Here is a 19802-nt window from a genome sequence, read left to right on the forward strand (position 1 = left end):
AAGATCAGGCATAGTGATGAGGAAAGTAAAAGGCTCCTCAAAGCCCAAGAGGAAAAATCCAGGGGATATAATTGGTCGGCTCGAGGGAGACAATTTAATCCTGGGGATTGGGTACTTTCGTTAGTGCCCACAGGGAAGAACAAATTACTTTACCCAATGACAGGGACCCTATAAAGTGGTGGAAAAGGTGGGAGTGGTCAGCTATAAAGTACACATACCAGGGAAATGGAAGCCATTTCCCATATATTATGGCCACCTGCTATAAACTGGAAAGATAGGAACCCTCTAAAAATCCCTTGCTTGTTAGAAGCCAACACTCCAGATGTCAAAGAAGCAGGAAATTTGTCACCTTCCCAAAGACAGCATGGCAAGAAATTGGTGCTCAAATATAGAAGGATCCTGGAGTTACTAGGTCACATTTGTGTCATCAAATATGAGCCTCCTGCTCAGGTCAGTTTAAGGCCATGTAGAATTCCTGATGTCCATCTATAGGTATTCTCAGAAATAGCAATACAGAACTGGCCACACCCCCTCACAAAGTCAGCTTTGACAAATTGGCCTCCTGTAGGCTCGATGGGTAGGCAGTTGGTGCTTAACCCTTGGCTCTGGGCAAAGGGAGAGGGTATGTAGCAATGCCGGGGAGGGTATGTAGCAATGCCATGAAGGCTAGGGTGAAATCTTAGCTCTGCAGGCTCTGGTTAGGTTCACCTGGTTAGTTCTACATATAAACAGGGTAGATCTAAGTCAGTCTGCTGGGGGACCTGAGCAGACTAGATGTGTCTTGGCAATAAGAAGAGTATGCACAAGCTGTGTGCACCAAATCACAAGTAATATTGGTTGCTATGGATGATAGCAGTTTTGTTTGACCGAACTGTAACTAGCTCAGTGGTGTCTGAAGTAGTCAGGATCGATACTGTTTAGTCAGCGTCTGAACAAGGCTAAGGATTTATGTTTATTATTTTTTATTTTGGTGACTCCCTACAGTGGCATTTAGGATAAAAAAAAGGTCCTTACCTGTCCTTCTGCTTTCCTGGGAGGTTTCAGGGAGATTTCACTGGTGTCTGGGAGATCTGCAAACTATTTTGAGTAGTCAAAGAGGTCTTCTTTTTTTCCATGAGCTTCCCAGATGCCCCAAAACAGGTGGCAAGTTTGCTTTATTTGTACTATTGGATGACATTTTTCACATGTATGGGACATTATGTAATGTATATATTCAGTACACTGAATAATAATAATCTTTATTTTTATATAGCGCTAACATATTCCGCAGCACTTTACAGTTTGCACATATTATCATCACTGTCCCCGATGGGGCTCACAATCTAACTAAATTCCCTATCAGTATGTCTTTAGAATGTGGGAGGAAACCGGAGTACCTGGAGGAAACCCACGCAAACACGGGGAGAACATACAAACTCCTTGCAGATGTTGTCCTTGGTGGGATTTGAACCCAGGACCTCAGCGCTAACCACTGAGCCACCGTGCCGCCCCTATGGTGATGATTCATGGATTTATAGGTGAGGATTTATTTCCTTTCTTACAGAGTTTACATTAAAGCAGTTGTCAAGAATTAAATAATTTTTCTCTCCCGAAATTTGCAAATTTCTTTCCAAAAAATTAAACAGTTCATCCGTTATAAGACTGAACTGAATGACAGCTTAATATAAATCAACCATCTGATGCAACCAGCAGATATGTCAGTGTGTTTGTATTATAACTGACTGTACAATACTAAATACGAGCAGGAGAAAGCACTTAATGGAAAAACTCCCTCGAGGTTAAACCTTTTCATAACGAAAGCTCCCAAATGGTCTTTAATGATGTCTGAGCAGTGGAGCAGAGAATATTTTGCTCTTTATGCTTCAAACTTAAAATGTTTCAGCCTCCCCCAAAAAACGTTCAATAAAAGTAACAAAAAATGCTCGATCCCCTTCTATAAACAGGCAAGAGCCTAATCTCAGCGAATGCAAGAATAGATTAGAATTCAATAGCGCAGGATACCTGTAGGCAGGGCCATATTTGGCACTTAAGCTGCCTTAGGGTACCGTTACACCTAGCGACTCACCAGCGATCCCGACCAGCGATATGACACGGTCAGGATCGCTGGTGAATCGCTGGGTGGTCGCTAGTGAGCTGCCAAACAGGCAGATCTCACCAGCGACATCGCTGGGGACGGGGATCGCTACTTACCTGTCAGACGCGGCGATCCTGCGTCCTCCCGCCCGGCTCCACGCGTCGCTCGTCGTCACAGCAGGAAGCCCAGCAGGAAGTGGACGACGAGGAATGGTCCAGGAGCTTCTCGCGCGATCAGCGATGGACAGCGGGGGAGCCGGTCGGAGGTAAGTATCACATGCAGCGATATCGCTAGCAATATCGCTGCAACGTCACAAAATCGGTGACTTTACAGTGATATTGCTAGCGATATCGCAGTGTGTAACGGGGGCTTTAGGCAGTTAAACCTCTTCACGCCATGGCCATTTTCTGTTTTTCATTTTCATTTTTTCCTCCCCTTCTTCCCAGAGCAATAGCTTTTTATTTTTTGTCAATATAGCCGTATGAGGGCTTGTTTTTTTGTTGGACGAGTTGTACTTTTGAATGGCACCTTTGATTTTACCATATGGGGTACTGGAAAAAGGGGAAAAAAATTCACGCCCCCGATCATGTGACAGGGCACCAATGGATGGGATTTGTGTCGTACTTCCAGCCAGCGTGTGTTAAATCCTGTAGTCAGAGATTGACAGCAGAATTTAACTGGTTAATATCCACAGGTGGAGCTCCAATAGGCACAGGTAGTATAAGCCTAAACAAAACAGTGTGAAACATGCAGATTACTAACTTTTTTTTTTTTGCTAAACTCATTTACAATTTTTTTAAATACATGTAACTATTGCCTCAATACCATTCCCCCTTCAATAAGCTCCATACTGTGTTCCATTATGTACTTTGACCTCTAACCTGTTCCCCCTGATAAACTATAATTGCCATACAATCCTCCCTTACATACCATGATCGCCACACCTTCATGCTTTATGAACTACAAACATCACACCATCCTGCCTGTTAGGCGTCGGGTTCCAGGCGCTGCACAACGGGAATCCCGAGCCTTGCCATCGGCAGTCTCCCATTCCCCTCCGGCCGCAGTGGAGCCTGCTCAGCAGACTCCACAATCCCGGTGTTCTGCCCACACCAGCATTGTGGGTTCAGCGGCTGCTGCTGCAACCTCTGGTCCAGTTATGGCAATGCAGCCTGGCCAGCAGCAAAGGACTCCAGAGTCTGTTTTCCTTCGGTCCACTGAGCATGCTCAGGAGACGATCTCCCATTGGGGATCAGGAGTCAAATGCTCAGGTCCTTCTCCAGTTCTGATTGGTCCATCAGGAGGATTAGGAAGGTCCCAGAAGGTCACGGCTATAAAAGGTTCGGTCATGCGCTATGATAGACTCTGAGGCTAATGTATTTAGTGTATGTATGATGATGGATGAATGAGCTTGGTGACTGACGCATTATAATTCGCCCTCCTTGGATATTACGTATGAGATAGGGTTAGGAATTAGAGTCAGCACATTAGCTCTAGCACTGCATAGCGCCGCAGTGTAGCTCCACGTCTACTGCTAGCACCTAGAGCATGGCACAGTACTGTATAGGCCTCCTTGGCCACTGCTACTGCAGCGTCCACTACAGCAGCGCCGTGCATGCACTTTCCACCACCGTTTGTTAGGCTGGTTAGTGGCATCCATCAGGGTGGACACTGCACACGTTACAAGCAGTGGATCACACCACCGTGACTTGTGACGCTAACAGGCTGCGATTGTTCACCGGCTGGTACGTTACGTGAAGTAACGGAGCTCGTGCCTGCTATCACCGGCTCAGTGGTTACCCACTGGTGTCCGGCTTTCCTCCTACACGCCTTTCCCGCATTGTTCAGTAGCAGTTGGTCACCTCTGCATGGTGGGCCCTGGGCTGCGAACGCACCTTATATATTATTTCATCTTTATTATTGGGTGTGTTCCGCCAGTCCCGTAACATTATCATAGCGCCCTGACCCTGGCTTCTGAGCTGGAAGGGCCTGATAAGGCACTCTTCCCTGTGTTCTGGAGAGGTTTGGCGGAGCATGTCAAAGATGCTCTAGCTACCAGGGAGGTTCCCGTTAGTCTGGAGGAGCTGATTACCATTTCCACCCGTATAGATCTCCGTTTTACGGAGCGCGGGTTGGAACGCTCTCAGTCCAGACCGAAGGTTAGGTTGGCTCCCGCCTTCTCTAAACCTCTTGAACTCCCAGCTCTGGGAGTCATGCTTCCGGAGTCCATGGAGGTGTCTCGCACTGGTCCCAAGTCGCGCCTGGTGTGAAACTCCGCACGCTGTCACCAGTGTCAACAGTCTGGTCACCTGGCCAACAGGTGCCCTCAGCGGTCAGGAAAACGATCGCGTCACGTGGTAGTCGCAGGAGGTCTACTTGATATTGGAACTTTCTCCTCCAAGCAGTCCATCCGAGGGACGTTAGAGAGCGGTGCTTCCACCTGGGAGGTAGAGGTCTGCGTGGACTCTGGGGCAGAGGGAAACTTTATGTCCCCGGCCTTCGCCCAACAGCACACAATTCCCTTGGTGCCACTTCCTCACACCGTGACCATCAGGGTGGTCAACGGTTCGACCTTACCATCCCAGATTACACACCAGACAGCACCCCTTGGGCTTTCAATCTCGCCATCTCATCATGAGACGTTGTCCCTGCTCATTATGCCTGAGAGCATCGATTAGGTTCTCCTAGGAGTTCCCTGACTCCGTTGCCGTTTTCCTCATATAGAATGGTCCTCGGGGATAATACTGTGTTGGAGCAAGTCCTGTGAGAGTAGATGCATGAGGGACAGCGTTCAGGTAGCTTCCACCTAGGTGCCCGCGGATCTCTCCGCACTCCCAAGACACTACTGGCAGTACACGGATGTCTTTTCTAAGAAATCTGCAGAGATGCTTCCACCCCATCGCCCCTACGACTGTCCGATAGACCTTTTGCCAGGCGCGGAGCCTCCTCGAGGCTGCGTGTATCCTCTGACCCTCCCGGAGACGGAGGCTATGTCACAATATATCCGGGAGAACCTGGCAAGAGGGTTTATTAGGAAGTTGGTGTCACCAGCAGGGGCAGGGTTCTTCATACAGAAGAAGAGTGGAGAGCTGCGCCCTTGCATTGTTTACAGAGGTCTCAATGCCATAACCGTAAAAAACAAGTACCATCTTCCCCTGATCTCTGAGTTGTTTGACAGGTTGCGAGGGGCCCGGATCTTCACTAAGTTAGATCTACGGGGGGCTTACAACTAGATCCGCATGCGTGAAGGGGATGAGTGGAAGACAGCCTTTAATACCAGGGATGGCCACTATGAGTACCTGGTCATGTCCTTCGGCCTCTGTAACACACCAGCTGTCTTCCAGGACTTTGTGAATGATGTCTTTTGCGATATGCTCTCCACCTCGGTGGTGGTCTATCTGGATGACATTCTCATCTTCTCTCCAGATTTGGACTCTCACAGGAGAGACGTCTGCAAGGTATTCGACAGTTTGCGGGTGAATTCACTCTTCGCCAAGTTGGAGAAGTGTCAATTTGAGGAGGAGTCTTTGCCGTTCTTGGGCTATATCATCTCGTCCCAGGGGTTGGCTACGAATCCTACCAAATTGCAGACGGTATTGGACTGGCAGGAGCCCCACTCTCTTAAAGCGGTGCAGCATTTTTTGGGCTTCGTTAATTACTACCGCCAGTTCATTCCCCACTTCACACTGGTGGCTCCTTTGGTCGCCCTCACCAAAAAGGGAGCCAATCCAAAGCTTTGGTTGGAACAGGACGGCCTTCTCGTCTCTTAAAACCCATTTCCAGAAGGATGCTTAAGGTTGGAAGCATCCCTGCTTCTTCTCCAAGACCTTCTCACCGGCGGAGGGAAACTACTCCATCGGGGACAGGGAGCTACTGGCAATGAAGCTGGCCTTTTCCGAGTGGAGACATTTCCTGGAGGGAGCCCGCTTCCCCTTCCAGGTATACACCGACCATAAAAACCTGGTGTATTTACAAACGGCCAAGCGGTTGAACTCTCGCCAAGCCAGGTGGTCACTTTTCTTCTCCCGCTTCCGCTTCACCCTGCACTATCTGTCCGCTATCTCTCTCGCTCGGTGGTGTCAGCAGAGGAGGAGGCTGAGCCTCGGCTAATTGTTCCCTCTGAGAGTCTGAGGACCGTGGCTCCGGTCACTCTCGAGTCAGTGCCGCTGGGCAAAACCTTTGTCCCTCCCCGCCTGCGGCCAGAGGTTCTCGCGTGGGCTCACGCGTCCATGGTGGGTGGTCACTTTGGTACTAGGCAGACTACGGAACTCCTGGCAAGGACTTATTGGTGGCCGCACATGGCTCGGGACACAAAAGAATACATTCAGGCATGCGTCTCCTGTGCTCGGAACAGGTCCACAAGGCAGAGGCCGGCTGGGTTACTGTACCCCTTGCCGGTGGCAGACAGACCCTGGGAAATGGTCAGCATGGATTTTGTGGTCGGCCTGCCCAAATCCAGTGGCAGCACGGTCATCTGGGTGGTTACTAGAGTTGAGTGAAACAGGTCCGTCAGATTCAAAAATCGCTGACTTTCGCCAAAGTCGGGTATCGCTGATCGAAACCCGACCCTAGCGTGAGGTTGGCCATGAGGTCGCCGATCAGCGCGCCAAAGTCGTGTTTCAAATGATGCTTTCAGCACCTTTTCTCGCCCAATGATGGAGGACGCACACTGTGGGCAACGCGATGACATGCGCAGCGGCCAGCACCATCTTAGAGAAGGGCATTGAAGTGATTGGCTGGCTTTGTGTGGTGTTACAGTGGGTATAAAAGGCTGTGAACGCCGACCGCCATCTTACTTCTGCCGATCTTACAATAGGGAGAGGTGCTGCTGCTGATTCTGAACAGGGAGAGCATTAGGCAGGGAAGAAGAAAAAAAAAGTGCTTCTGCTGATAGTGCTTTTCACTGTACAGTTAGTGTGCAGTGAAAGGGGAGGATTTTTGTTGTGTGCAGCAGCGCGGGTGGTGATTAGGCTGCCTTTTAAGGCTACCTGCTAGTTGCATTGCTGTGTGCACACTGCTGTTCAAACTGCTTTTTTCAAAGCACACCAAATTTTATTATTTTGTCCTGGTGAGTTACTGAGCGTTCATTTTTTCACACACCGTATAGCGGTGTACGCTCCTCACACACTACCGTGTACCGGCTGGTACCACGGACAAATAGAAGCTACCTGTGTGTGACTCTGGAAGAAAAAGCCGAGGAGTTTGTCCGTTTTTCCAGACCTACACCTTAGAGTTGTGTCCGTTTTTCAAACAGTTTCGTATATCTGCTGTTTGATTACAGTCAAAACTAGACAGAGACAGCGTGTGTCAGTCCATATACAAATACACGGAGCTTGACAATTTTACATACACACACCGTACAGCGGTGTACGCTCCTCACACACTACCGTGTACGACCTTTTAGCACGGACAAATAGAAGCTACCTGTGTGTGACTCTGGAAAAAAACGAGGAGTTTTTCCATTTTTCCAGACCTACACCTTAGAGTCGTGTCTGTTTTTCAAACAGTTTCGTATGTCTGCCTCCTGAAATGTATACGGAGAATCAGAATGTTTACACTATACTATATATACCTTGTATCTGGTGATACTGTACCCTTTTTCAACTTGTTATTTTATTGGGTAATCCATACTGAGCCTGTGAGCGTCTGTGTATGCCTCATGAAATATATATGGAGATTTAAGGGTCTGTCACACTAAGCGATATCGCTAGCAATATTGCTATAACGTCATTGGTTTTTGTGACGTTATAGCGATATTGCTAGCAATATCGCTATGTCTGATACTTACCTCCGACCGCTCCCCCGCTGGTTATCACTGATCGCGCGAGAACGTCCTGGACCGTTTCTCGTCGTCAGCTTCCTGCTGGGCTTCCTGCTGTGGAGACGAGCGACGCGTGGACACGGGTGGGAGGACGTCAGGATCGCCTCGTCTGACAGGTAAGTAACGACCCCCGACCCCTGCGATGTTGCTGGTGAGATCTGCCTGTGTGGCAACTCACTAGCGACCACTTAGCGATGCACCAGCGATCCTGACTGTTATCCATAGACTGTATAGAGCTGTTCGCTTCTGATACAGTACCATATATCTGCTGGTATTTTGGGTCAATTTTCTAAAACATGAGGAAGTATGGTGGATGTGGGCATGGAGGGCCACCTGGTACTGATGGTGGTGGTGGTGCATCTGCTGGTAGTGCCAAAAACACAATAGCAGCTAAGGCAGGAGGTGTTGAGCGAGCGTCATGGTGTAGCTCTGGAAGGCCTGTAAGGCTCCCTTTTCTGGGAGTAGGTAGACTGCTTTTAAAGCCGGAGTATCAGGAGCTGTATGTGGCTTACATTGCTGAAACAGCCTCCAGCTCTATCGCCTCCTCTTCTGAAGTTGTAAAAAATGCAAGCACTGAGCATTACAGGGCCAAGAAATAAATTAAGACTGATTTTTCTAAGGTTTTATGGACTGATGAAATGAGAGCGACTCATGATTGGCCAGATGGATTGGCCCGAGGCTGGATCAGTAAAGGGCAGAGAGCTCCACTCCGACTCAGATGTCAGCAAGGTGGAGGTGGGGTACTGGTATGGGCTGGTATCATCAAAGATGAACTTGTGGGACCTTTTCGGGTTGAGGATGGAGTGAAGCTCAGCTCCCAGACCTACTGCCAGGTTCTGGAAGACACCTTCTTCAAGCAGTGGTACAGGAAGAAGTCAGTATTGTTCAAGAAAAGCATGATTTACTGCAGACAATGCTCGATCACATGCATCCAAATACTCCACAGCGTGGCTGCCCAGTAAAGGTCTAAAAGAATAAAAAATAATGACATGGCCCCCTTGTTCACCTGATCTGTACCTCATAGAGAACCTGTGGTCCCTCATAAAATGTGAGATCTACAGGGAGGGAAAACAGTACACCTCTCCGAACAGTGTCTGGGAGGCTGTGGTGGTTGCTGCACACAATGTTGATCATAAACAGATCAAGCAACTGACAGAATCTATGGATGGAAGGCTTTTGAGTGTCATCGTAAAGAAAGGTGGCTATATTTGTCACTGATTTTTTTTTTGTTTTTGAATGTCAGAAATGTTTATTTCTAAATTTTTTGTTGTTATATTGGTTTACCTGGTGAAAATAAACAAGTGAGATCGGTATATATTTGGTTTTTATTAAGTTGCCTAATAAATCTGCACAGTAATCGTTACCTGCACAAACAGATATCCTCCTAAGATAGCCAAATCTAAAGAAACCCACTCCAACTTCCAAAAATATTAAGATTTGATATCTATGAGTCTTTTGGGTTGATTGAGAACATAGTTGTTATTCAATAATAAAAAGAATCCTCTCAAATACAACTTGCCTAATAATTCTGCACATGGTGTACAGGCGCTATAGGGGGTGCAGATGCAGCAATTGCACTTTGATCCTTCTGTCAATAAGAAGTTTTTCAGTATTACAAATAGCATGTAAGAGTGTAACGTGGCAACGTGGCACGGGGCAGTATCTTTTCCTCCGCGGTTCTGTGTCTTTTTCCTTTTAAAAGGATAATGCCAATATGGCCGAAAATAGCTTGTCGCTTGTTGATGCCTTATGAACTTCTGCCCAGGTCTCTGACTTCATTCCACGTTCCGGTCCGTCCAGTACCAGTACCCGTCTCACTCACTTTCCTAGTCCTCCGATCAGTCCGCTGAGTCGTCTCACATTGCTCAATCTGTAACTCGGTCAGCTCTTTCTGTTCTCTCCCGTTATTCAGAATCTCAGTATCCTCTGCTATGGTCTTCTATCTCAGCCAAGGGATCTCCATGAACTGCAGCACTGCACACCTTAGGTCCGTCTCTGTCACCCAATGGGCTTTAACTGACTTTCTAACAGGAAACTGTGTCTGTCCCTTGCACTAGCCCCTCCCACTATGGGCTAGTCCCAACACTTATATCTATCTTACCCTACTCACTGTCTGTTTCTGGGCAGGACACTACAACACATCACAACACAAAACACATTACTGTACACGTCACCCTCACAGTAACGCATAATATTATACACATTACACTTGACTTTACATTGTGCACAGTACTGATGTCTTCAAGGGGGAACAGGGCAATATTTCCATCTCCTTACAAGAGGATGACCCTATTACAAATTTGGCATTGCCGACGAAGCAACTTATTTTTTTTGCATAGAAATGAAGGTAAAGTTTACCACATAAGCGTAAATGAAACTATTATCAGGGTTCATAGTGGCTGACACACTCAGCTCTGCTACATTTGCATGCACACTTCTCAAATATAACTACAATGTGCACTGATGGGAGTAATATTTAGTCACATAATAGCATAAGATACCCAGCATTGTCCAGACGTATCTGGCGGTAACGTCAGAGTAAGGCAGGTTTCACACATCAGTGTCTCCAGTACGTGTAATGACAGTTTTCTCACATACCGGAGACTCTGACACACGTAGACCCATTCAAATGAATGAGTCTATGTACATGTCAGCGTGTTTTCACGGACCGAGTGTCTATGTGCAAAACACGCTGACATGTCCGTTTTTTACCCCCAGCACGGTCCGTAAAACGTGCACACTTAGAACAGAGCACACTGTCCTCCCTGTGTATGGATGGCCGCCGGGGAAGAAGCGGCTACTGTAAGCGCTGTTCCCCGGCCTCTGGTGCTGAAGCCAATGATGAGCGGTATATTAAAGTCCGAAAGACAGCAGGTGGGGGCTTTTGGGACTGTTACCCCCATCATCTGACACCTGCTGTCGTTCAGACTTTAATATACTGCTCATCGTGCTCCTCTGCTTGAATGACAGCCGGCTTCAGCACCAGCCGCCGGGGAACAGCGCTTACAGTGGCCGCTTCTTCCCCGGCGGCCGTCCATGTGGTCCTGATGCGGCACACGGTTGCCACACGGTTGCCACACGTAGTACACACGGACATACGGAAATATCTGAAGGTGTGAAACCGGCCTAACATTGAGTGTATCGAAAACTATTGGTTTATCTGACCCGATCCATGGTGAAGTGATAATGTGCGCATTAAAGGCTTATTAAATTATTCATAGTGTCAGTGAGTAAGAGAGAAAAATGACTCCTGTGAGAATGAAGGATGCAATGTCTGATGCATTATTTCTTCTGGTATTTAAGTTGCTTTTAAAGTCAATAAATCTTCCATCTACTTCCAAAATGCCGTCACTCCAACAATTAAATGAAAAAGTCTTTAACATAGGAAACTTGATTCCGCTGATGTTGTATATCACATAGATGGAAAAATGACCCAGGTCCAACAAGTTCAACCATCCTGAACCAGTTACTCTTCTAAGCCGCTGGATTATTTATAACTTAGAATGTAATTTGTTGTGAGAAAAGCCTCCAGCCCTATTTTCAATCCTGTTATACACTATGTGCACAATTATTAGACAGTGAGTGTTCTCACCATATCAATATTTTATGCAGGTTTTCCTTCTCCATGTTGTATAAACTTGATGCTTGTAGGATGGAGCAGATCAGGTGATGTGTATCTGTGTAATGAGGAGGGGTGAGGTCTAAGGATACAACACCCGTTATCAAGGTGTGCAAAATTATTAGGTAGCTTGTCTAATATGGACCAAAAAAGTTTATCTGACTCTGAAAAATCAATAATAGTTACGTCTTACAGATGAATGCAAAAATCTTGAAATTGCTAAGATATTGATCGCGATCACAGAACCAGCAAAAGTTGTGTTACAAATAGTCAACAGGGTCGCAAAAATGTGTTGAGAAAAAAAGATGCACATTATCTGCCAAAGATTAGAGAAGAATCAAAAGTAAAGCGACCATGAAGCCATTATCCTCCTATGCAGCCATAGTCCAGAACTATACCCTTCCAGTAGATCCCAGAAGTACAAGGTGTTCAGTGCTCAGAGACATGGCCGAGGTGAGAAGGGATGAAACCGACTACCACTGAGCAAGACACAAAAGGTCAAGGTATTCAGTGCTCAGAAACATGGCCAAGATAAGGAAGGCTGAAACCGACCACCACTGAGCAAGATACAGAAGGTCAAGGTGTTCAGTGCTCAGAGACATGGCCTAGGTGGGGAGGGATGAAACTGACCACCACTGAGCAAGACACAAAAGGTCAAGGTTCTCAGTGCTCAGAGACATGGCCGAGGTGAGGAGGCCTGAAAACGACCACGACTGTGCAAGACACAGAAGTACAATGTGTTCAGTGCTCAGAGACAGGGCCAATGTGAAGAGGAAGCTGAAACCTACCATCACTCAGCAAGACACAAAAGGTCAAGGTGTTAAGTGCTCAGAGACATGGCCGAGGTGAAGAGGCTGAAACAAGACCACCACTGAGCAAGACACAGAAGGTCAAGGTATTCAGTGCTCAGAAACATGGTCGAGATAAGGAAGACTGAAACTGACCACCACTGAGCAAGATACAGACGGTCAAGGTGTTCAGTGTTCAGAGACATGGCCTAGGTGAGGAGGGATGAAACTGACCACCACTGAGCAAGACACAAAAGGTCAAGGTGCTCAGAGACATGGCCGAGGTGAGGAGGCCTGAAAATTACCATGACTGTGCAAGACACAGAAGTAAAAGGTGTTCAGTGCTCAGAGACAGGGCCTATGTAAGGAAGCCGAAACCCACCATCACTGAGCATGACACAAAAGGTCAAGGTGTTAAGTGCTCAGAGACATGGCTGAGGTGAAGAGGTTGAAACATGACCACCATTCTCCTGTTTAAATATAAAATCAATAAAAATATTTAAAAAAAAAAAAACATGACCACCACTGAGCAATACACAGACGGTCAAGGTATCCAGCGCTCAGAGGCTTGGCCGAAGTAAGGAAGCTGAAGCCCGACCACAACTGAAAAAGACACAGAAATGGAAACCTTAAAATAGGGCCAAGAAATATCTTAAACAGATTGTTCAAAAAGGTTTTATGAACTGATGAGAGGAGAGTCACTCTTGACGGAGTAGATGGATGGTCTTGTGGCTGGATCAGACAGACCTCCACTTCCACTCAGATGCCCTCATGAGGAACAGAATAATTAAACCAGACCTTTATTTTTTGGCGTTCTACACTGCTCAAAAAGCATTAAAAACGATAAAATAACTATATATTTTGCTATTTTTGCACACCAAAACACTTTTTTACAAAATACACTTTTTTTAATTGCCATATTCTAAGAGCTATAACTTTTCTATTTTCTGCCAAAACAACTGTTTGTGCGTTTGTTTTTCATGGAATGAATTGAAGTTTCTATTGGTACCAGTTTGTAGTATATAATAAAAAAAATTCTGAACATTGGGTGGCAGATTGAACAAAAGCTAGTAATTTAGGAATGTTTTATTTATTTATTTGTTTTATGCCATTCACCAGGTGGCAAAAGTGATGACTATTATTATGTGATTCTTTTGGTCACTATGGTATTGATACCACAACTATATAGGTTTTTTTATGCTTTGCTATTTTTTCACACTAAAATCAAAATAATATATTTTTGCACAACCATATATTAATATCTACAACTTTTTTTTTTGTTGGCAAGGCCCTAATAGGGCTTCTTTTATGTGAAATTAGATGACATTTTGAAAGATACCATATTTTTACATATTATATATATTTTTATTTTTACGCTATAATGGGTCACTGTTATAACTCGGGTTATTCCCGATGCAGAATCCCAATTAAGTGTCCTTTGTTTTGTTTATTTTTTCATTTATGTAAAGACAGGGTATGTTCGGTATGTTTTTTTCTTTTACATTTTTATCGGACTTTTTTTTACTTATTTTCACTGTGTCTCAAGCACTGCTATACAGGGTTGCTTGGATGTTTCTGTGGCTCAACTGTGATAGTTCGACTCAGCTGTGTTCCACTTTCCCCCTGTGTAGGTTCTCCTTCTCCGACTTAGGACTTTAACTGAAAGGTGCTCTGCTCAGTAGGAACATAGGGTGAAAAACAGGTTATTAAGTAAAGGTATACTGAGACTATTGTCCCATATCGGTTGCCTTGCTACTCTAAATATAAAACATATAAAAATTGTTGTAGTGCTTATAAGTGCTATAGCTGGTATCCTTGTGTCCCAGCTACGCAAACACGCGTTTCGCCTTTCTTCATCAGGGGGACCAGCTATAATACATGTAAACACTACAGCAAATTCTTATATTTTTTATTTTTAGGGTAGCAAAGGTACCTGCATAGGACAATAGCCTCAGTAATGTGTACCCATGCAGCAATTTGCTATGACTGTTATGTTTTTTCATGAAATATTGAATTTTATGTGAAGAACTTATTCGTCCATTTGGACGTTTTCTTATGCCCTTGCGTTACAAACTTGAATTTGCTTTTCTCCGCCAAGTATAAATATGTTTCTATTCACTTTAATGCTGTTTATTTCCTGCTCTACCTTATTAAATACCGGATGGGCTGCTGTTCTGCATCACCATGACATAGTCACACATACTGGTAAAAGTTGTTAGGTCAGGTCTCGAGTACAAATTGTCTCTGCTATTTCTTGTTTGATTTCACAAGTATTTTGCATATTTCTTAACAACAGAGTAATCCCATTATTTCCTGAGATGGAAACTTTGCAGTAAATTTCTAAATTCATACATTGAGTTGTAAAGATTTCAGAAAGCGCTTTCCACTGTTTGGTGCAACATCGTTCTGCGAGTTCCAATCCTTTGTATTGAGTAGATCGGGGTCTATAAGTTATCCATACTAAAATGATGTCCTGAAAGACACTCTTTCTCTAAAGGATCTCACTGTGCGCCTGAAAAAAAATACAGGAAATTCTGAACACAGGAGACACAGAGCATTAAGGCGAGGACTACGCTGAGATCTTCTGCAGCACTACTGTTTGGTTCTTACTGTTGACCTTAAGTCCATGTGCACACGTTTCGGATTTGCTTGTGGAAATTTCTGCACGGTTTCTGCCTCTCTTGGCAGAAAACCAGTTGAAATTCTGTGCGGATTTGATGCGGTTTTGATGCGGTTTCTCATGCGGATTTGTATGCAGATTTGTAAGCTAAATAAAGATATTATAAAAAAGAATTGTGATGTCATTTCCTTGTTCAACCTCTTCTTTTTCATTCTCCATTGAAGACCATAATAACATTACATACCATGTTCAAATATAATGTTTACACACACAAAATAAATATAAGTGAATATTTTTACATATATTATACAATTGGTATGGAAAGTATTCAGACCCCTTTACATTTTTCACTCTTTGATTTGTTGCAGCCATTTGGTAAATTCAAAAAAGTTATTTTTTTCTTCTCATTAATGTACTCTCTGCACCCCATCTTGACTGAAAAAAAAGAAATGCAGAAATTTTTGCAAATTTATTAAAAAAGAAAAACTGAAATATCACATGGTCATAAGAATTCAGACCCTTTCCTTAGTATTGTTTAGAAGCACCCTTTTCAGCTAGTACAGCCATGAGTCTTCTTGGGAATGATGCAACAAGTTTTTCACACCTGTATTTGGGGATCCTCTGTCAATTTTCCTTGCAGATCCTCTCCAGTTCCGTCAGGTTGGATGGTGAACTTTGGTGGACAGCCATATTCAGGTCTCTCCAGAGATGCTTAATTGGGTTTAGGTCAGGGCTCTGGCTGGGCCAGTCAGCAATGGTCACAGAGTTGTTATCAAGTCACTCCTTTGTTATTTTAGCTGTGTGCTTAGGGTTAATGTCTTGTTCGAAGGTGATCCTTTGTCCACGTCTGAGGTCTAAAGCACTCGGGAAGAGGTTTTCATCCAGAATATCTTGGCCACATTCATGTTTCCTTCAATGACAACCAGTCATCCAGTCCCTGCAGCTAAAAAATACCCCCATAGCATGATGCTTCCACCACCATATTTCACTGTTGGGATTGTATTGGGCAGGTTATGAGCAGTGCCTGGTTTTCTCCACACATACCACTTAGAATTATCACCAAAAAGGTCTATCTTCATCTCATCAGACCAGAGAATCTTATTTCTCATAGTCTGGGAGTCCTTCATGTGTTTTTTAACAAACTCTCTGCGGGCTTTCATATGTCTGTCACTGAGGAGAGGCTTCCATCGGGCCACTCTGCCATAAAAGCCTGACTGGTGGAGGGCTGCAGTGATAGTTGACTTTGTGGAACTTTCTCCCATATCCCTACTGCATCTCTGGAGCTCAGTCACAGTGATCTTAGGGTTCTTCTTTACCTCTCTCACCAAGGCTCTTCTCCCATGATTGCTCAGCTGGGCTGGATGGCCAGGTCTAGGAAGACTTCTGGTGGTCACAAGCATCTTCCATTTAAGGATTATGGAGGCCACTGTGCTCTTAGGAACCTTGAGTACTGCAAAAATCCTTTTGTAACCTTGGCCAGATCTGTATCTTGCTACAATTCTGTTTCATCTCTGAGCTCCTTGGCCAGTTCCTTTGACCTCATGATTCTCATTTGGTCTGACATGCTTTATGAGCTGTGAGGTCTTATATAGACAGGTGTGCCTTTCCAAATCAAGTCCTATCAGTTTAATTAAACACAGCTGAACTCCAATAAAGGAGTAGAACTATCTCAAGGAGGATCACAAGGAAATGGACAGCATGTGACTTAAATATGGGTGATTGAGCAAAGGGTCTGAATACTTATGACCATGTGATATTTCGTTTTTTCTTTTTTAATAAATTGGCAAAAAATTTCTACATTTCTGTTTTTTTCCGTCAAGATGGGGTGCAGAGTCTACATTAATGAGAAAAAAAATAACTTTTTTGAATTTACCAAATGGTTGCAATTAAACAAAGAGTGAAATTTTTAAAGGGGTCTGAATACTTTCCGTACCCACTGTATGTATATATTATAGTTGTGCTCAAAAGTTTACATATCCCGGTTTAATTTTTACTTTCTTGGCCTTTTTTCAGAGAATATGAATGGTAACACCAAAACTTTTTCTCTACTCATGGTTAGTTGTTGGATGAAGCCATTTATTGTCCAACTACTGTGTTTTCTCATTTTAAATCATAATGACAACCCAAAACATCATGACCCTGATCAAAAGTTTACATACCCCATTTCTTAATACCGTGTATTGCCCCCTCTAACATCAATGATAGCTTGAAGTCTTTTGTGGTATTTGTGGATGAGGTTCTAAATTTTCTCAGATGGTAAAGCTGCCCACTCTTCTTGGCAAAAACTCTCCAGCTCCTGTAAATTCCTGGGCTGTCTAGCATGAACTGCGTGCTTGAGCTCTCCCCAGGGTGGCTCAGTGATATTGAGGTCAGGAGACTGAGATGGCCACTCCAAAACCTTCGCTTTGTTCTGCTATAGCCAATGACAGGTCGACTTGGCCTTGTGTTTTGGATCGTTGTCATGTTGAAAAGTCCAAGTGCTTAGCATGTGCAGCTTCTGGGCTGATGATTGCAAATTTGCCTCCAGTATTTGCTGATAACGTACTGCATTCATCTTTCCTTCAACTTTGACCAAGTTTCCTGTGCCTTTGTAGCTCACACATCCCCAAAACATTAACGATTCACCTCCGTGCTTTACAGTAGGAATTGTGTTCCTTTCATCATAGGCCTTGTTGACCTCTCTCGAAATGTAACGTTTATGGTTGTGGCCAAAAAGTTCAATTTTGGTCTCATCACTCCAAATTACCTTGTTCCAGAAGTTTTGAGGTTTGTCTCTGTGCTGTTTTGCGTATTGTAGGCGAGATACTTTGCGCAGTAATGACTTTCTTCTAACAACTCGACCATGCAGCCCATTTTCCTTCAAGTGCCTCCTTATTGTGCATCTTGAAACAGCCACACTGCTAGTTTTCAGAGAGTCCTATATTTCAGCTGATGTTATTTGCAGGTTTTTCTTTGCATCCTGAACATTTTTCCTGGCAGTTCTGGCACTTAGCCTCACTCTTCCCACTTGTGGGGTTGATGTCACCTTTGTATTGTCCGGTGACATCAAGCCCATGGATTAGTAAAGGAGAAGTGTCTATAAGACACCTATCCATTACTAATCCTATAGTTATATGGTAAATAAACACACAGTCAGAATAAAGTACCGTATTTTTCGGACCATAAGACGCAGTTTTTTCCCCCAAAATTTTTTGGGAAAGTGGGGGGTGCGTCTTATGGTCGCAATGCACGGTACCTGGTGCGGTGCCACCACCGCACCGCAGAGCGCCGCCCGCTGCCACCACGGCAGAGCCCACCTGCCCCAGCCACAGCTGCCCCAGCCCACCTGCCCCTGCCACAACTGCCCCTGCCCCAGCACAGCTGCCCCTGCCCCAGCTGCCCCTGCCACATCTGCCCCTGCCCCAGCCCACCTGCCCCTGCCACAGCCCAGCTGCCCCAGCACAGCTGTTCCTGCCCCAGCCCACCTGCCCCAGCACAGCTGCCCCTACCCCAGCACAGCTGCCCCAGCACAGCCCACCCGCCCCAGCCCCAGCGCAGCTGCCCCAGCACAGAGCCGCCGCCACCGCACGAGCCTGGACCACTGAATGACCCTGTGACTACTTCTCCACCTGTGCCGGATCCCTTCCCGGGTAAGCTAAATTCGGACTGTAAGACGGACCCCCATTTGACACATTATTATTTTTTTCCCTATTTTCCTTCTGAAAATTGGGGTGCGTCTTATGGTCCGGTGCGTCTTATAGTCCGAAAAATACGGTACTTTATGTGAAATAAGCACACAGACGAGGGCGTCGGGTATTTGGTGTGAGGTGAGTATAATGGGTTTTTATTTTTATGTGAATATGTATGTAATTTTACTTTTTTTAACAGTGAGCACAGTCGTCAGCAGCACCTGCTGTCACTGTTATAAGTGATACTAGACATAGACCAAAGGAAGTACAAAGAGCCTTTCTGGAGAGGGACATCCTAACATTTGTTGATTGTCCCTTTGTGGTCTCCATGCTCTGCTCCTTTCCAATTAAATCTCATCTGTGTATGGTCATGGAGTATGTCGGAGGTAGGATATGTATATTATATTATATCCAGCCCATGCCTGTCTATATCGTATCATCTCTCATTTAATTATGATTTGCCCCCATAGATGGTTTACATCCCCACAGCATTTACTATATCTATTAACAAGATGCCTGGAAAATCATTGATCTGTATGATCTCTCTCGTCCACACTGAGTATGTCCGTATCTCAGCTGTAGCTGAGATGTCACTTTATGTTTATAGTAACGGGGACAACATTTCATCATAACTTCAGACTAATATTACAGTATGTGCATTATACATTACATCTCCATATTTTCTATCCTACCCCAATGTCTCCATTCACTTCTCATTATACACCATGATGATCAGCTGTATAAACCCCTCACTGGTCATATTTATTTTTTTCTATAGATGGAGACTGTAGGACCATTCTAAAGACCAAGGAAACTTTACCTTTTCCCTTGGCCCGTTTGTACTTTGCAGAAGCGGTTCCTGCTGTGGAATACCTCCTTAGCTATGGTGTGATGCACAGAGACCTGAAACCGGACAAGAAAGTGGCTATTGTAGCATAATAACAGAGAGAGTTATCATTTATTATCACATGGACTGAACAGCTGAAACCATTTTTTCATTCACAGCCTCCTGATAACATCTGATGGACACATTAAAATCACAGATTTTGGGCTGTCAAATGTAGGTCGCATGATGCCAAAAACCAACATCAACCAGGAATTAGCTGAGGACATCGCCAGAGAATTTTGTGACCACGAGGTTGGTATCACTTACAGGCACTTCGCTTGTTCTTTACAAATCTAATCAAACTATTCTTTCTTCTCTACACATTT

This window comes from Dendrobates tinctorius, unplaced genomic scaffold (assembly GCF_039654945.1).
Source record: "Dendrobates tinctorius isolate UK_male_01 unplaced genomic scaffold, ASM3965494v1 ptg000285l, whole genome shotgun sequence".
In the NCBI taxonomy this organism is placed as follows: domain Eukaryota; kingdom Metazoa; phylum Chordata; class Amphibia; order Anura; family Dendrobatidae; genus Dendrobates; species Dendrobates tinctorius.